The sequence below is a fragment of the Tachyglossus aculeatus genome, chromosome 4, assembly GCF_015852505.1.
Source record: "Tachyglossus aculeatus isolate mTacAcu1 chromosome 4, mTacAcu1.pri, whole genome shotgun sequence".
In the NCBI taxonomy this organism is placed as follows: Eukaryota; Metazoa; Chordata; class Mammalia; order Monotremata; family Tachyglossidae; genus Tachyglossus; species Tachyglossus aculeatus.
In genome coordinates this window covers 88,006,706-88,009,388 of record NC_052069.1, presented here as the reverse complement: position 1 = coordinate 88,009,388, position 2,683 = coordinate 88,006,706, and the positions used below count along the sequence as shown (strand labels likewise).

General features: G+C 46.3%; 1 non-coding gene across 1 annotated transcript; it reads left to right on the top strand.

The window, feature by feature from the left end:
• Nucleotides 1–1,829: 1,829 nt before the first annotated feature.
• On the top strand, nucleotides 1,830–1,962 carry LOC119928079. Its single transcript, XR_005451035.1, has one exon. It is a non-coding gene; the product is annotated as a small nucleolar RNA SNORA7 (small nucleolar RNA).
• Nucleotides 1,963–2,683: the final 721 nt, after the last annotated feature.

Genomic DNA, 2,683 nt, shown 5'->3' with positions numbered 1-2,683 from the left:
TTCCACAATTACATATTTTTTCAAGTGACCATAGTAATGAATGTCCCTGTTCTGGAATCCAGAAGCCCCTTGGGGGAAACTCTCTATCCATCATAACACTTCCATAAATGCAGGAAATGTCATGGATTCTTTTGATTAGCACTGAATAATACCACTGCTTTGTTGGAGGATGATGAAATCTTATTCTTGTTATTCTTAGAATTGTTTAAAAATAATCTTCATGATCTAGTTGGTGGATGCAGTGGGATCTGGTAGAAAGTCCGTTCTTCACAGTCTGCATTCACACGTAACTCTATCAACAGTACGAGCAGCGAGGCTCAGTGGAAAGATCATGGGCTTTGGAGTCAGAGGTCATGGGTTCAAATTCCAGCTCCGCCAATTGTCAGCTGTGTGACTTTGGGCAAGTCGCTTCACTTCTCTGTGCCCCAGTTACCTCATCTGTAAAATGGGGATTAAGACTGCAAACGCCCTGTGGGACAACCTGATCACCTTGTAACCTCCCCAGCGCTTAGAACAGTGCTTTGCACATAGTAAGTGCTTAATAAATGCCATTATTATTATTATTATTATTATTATTATTATTATTATTGAAGAGAACCAGTCCAGGATGGCTTCAAAATTCCCCCAGCAATTTCTTTCAGTGGTTCTAATGGTATTTAAGTGCTTACTATGTACCAAGCACTGTACTAAGTGCTGGGTCAGATACAAGACAATCCAGTCAGACCCAGTCCCTGTTCCACACAGGGCTCCCAGCTAAGGAAGAGAATGAACAGCAGTTTAGTAATCATGTTGCAGATGAGGAAACTGAGGCACAGAGAAGTTAAGTGACTTACTCAAGGTCACACAGCAGGCAAGTGGCAGAGCCATGATTAGAACCCAGGTCTCTGACTCACAGGCCCGTGTGAGTTCCACTGGGGCAGGATGGTTTAAGTTGAAAGGATGCTAGTACAGAAGACTGGTGCTGTGGGAGACAACATGTAAGGTCACATGGATAATTGATCTGCCCCGATAATAGCAGGGCTCTGGGACTTGTGTTTCTATTGCCCTCCCCACACTTACCCTGTAGAAAGCCCCTAGAGATGGGGCAGGGCAAACAACTAACACCACCAGCCCCACCCCGGCCTCTCCCTGATTCACTCAATCGTATTTACTGAGCTCTTACTGTGTGCAGAACACTGTACTAAGCACTTGGGAAGTACAAGTCGGCAACATACAGAGACAGTCCCTAGCCAACAACGGGCTCACAGTCTAGAAGGGGGAGACAGACAACAAAACATGTAGACAGGTATCAAAATCACATGTAGACAGGTGTCAAAATCAATGATGGCATTTGTTAAGTGCTATGTGCAAAGCACTGTTCTAAGCGCTCGGGAGGATACAAGGCGATCAGATTGTCCCACGTGGGGTTCACAGTCTTCATTCCCATTTTGCAGGTGAGGTAACTGAGGCACAGAGAAGTTAAGTGACTTGCCCAAAGTCACACAGCTGACAATTGGTGGAGCCGGGATTTGAACCCATGACTCTGACTCCCAAGCTGGGGCTCCTTCCACTGAGCCACGCTGATGTCACGTAGTCAATCAACCGTATCCATCAGACCCTTACTGTGTGTGGAGCACTGTATGAAGCCCTTGGGAGAGTACAATAGAACAGAGTTGGTACAAAGAGCCCATGAAGAGCTTACAGTCTAAAGGGGGGACAGACATTAACATTAATAAATCACAGATTTGTACATAAGTGCTCTGGGGATGAGGGAGGGGTAAATGAAGGGTGTTAAATTGGTAGTCAATGACCACTTTACTGGGGTATTAGCATATTTTACTCACACTCTTCCCCTCTCAGGATCACACCTGGAGACTTTCCAGTATTCTACCAGTCTCAGCTACAGGAGGGAGAGTCAAGCGGAGGCATTTCCATTCCTAGCTTGGGCAGCGGCTAGCGAGTGGAAGGTAATCTGCTACAAGTCAAAACTCCCCTGTCCTGGGCAGCAGCGGCATAGGAGAGAATAGAGGGTGGAGAGTCAAATTTGCTGAGGGAAGAAGGCAATAAGCCATTTCTGTATTTTTACCAAGAAAATTGTATGGATACACTACCAGAACGATTGCAGATGGAAGGTGCGGGGTTCTGGGAGAGATTTGTTCACGGAGTCGCTATGGGTCTGAGATGACACGACAGCGTAAGACAGGACCCAGGCTCTCCCTACAGGAATGCGGACTCTCTCCCATTCCTGGCTTGCTAAAGCTGAACTGGGGTCTTCTGAGAAGCAGTGTGGCTCAATGGATAAGAGCAAGGGCTTTGGAGTCAGAGGTCAGGGGTTCAAATCCTGGCTCTGCCAATTCTCAGCTGTGTGACTTTGGGCAAGTCACTTCACTTCTCTTGGCCTCAGTTACCTCATCTGTATAATGGGGATTAAGACTGCGAGCCCCCTGTGGGACAACCTGATCACCTTGTAACCTCCCCAGCACTTAGAACAGTGCTTTGCACATAGTAAGCGCTTAATAAATGCCATTATTATTATTGTTATTATTATTATAACTTGGTCAGACACGAGGGCTGGAAACTGCGACTCCCAAATGATTGCTGCTCCCTGTTCCTAGCAATGGGCTTGGGTGGCATTCACCCCTCCCTTGGCCCCATGGTACTCATGTACATATCCGTAATTTATTTATTTATATTCACGTCTGTC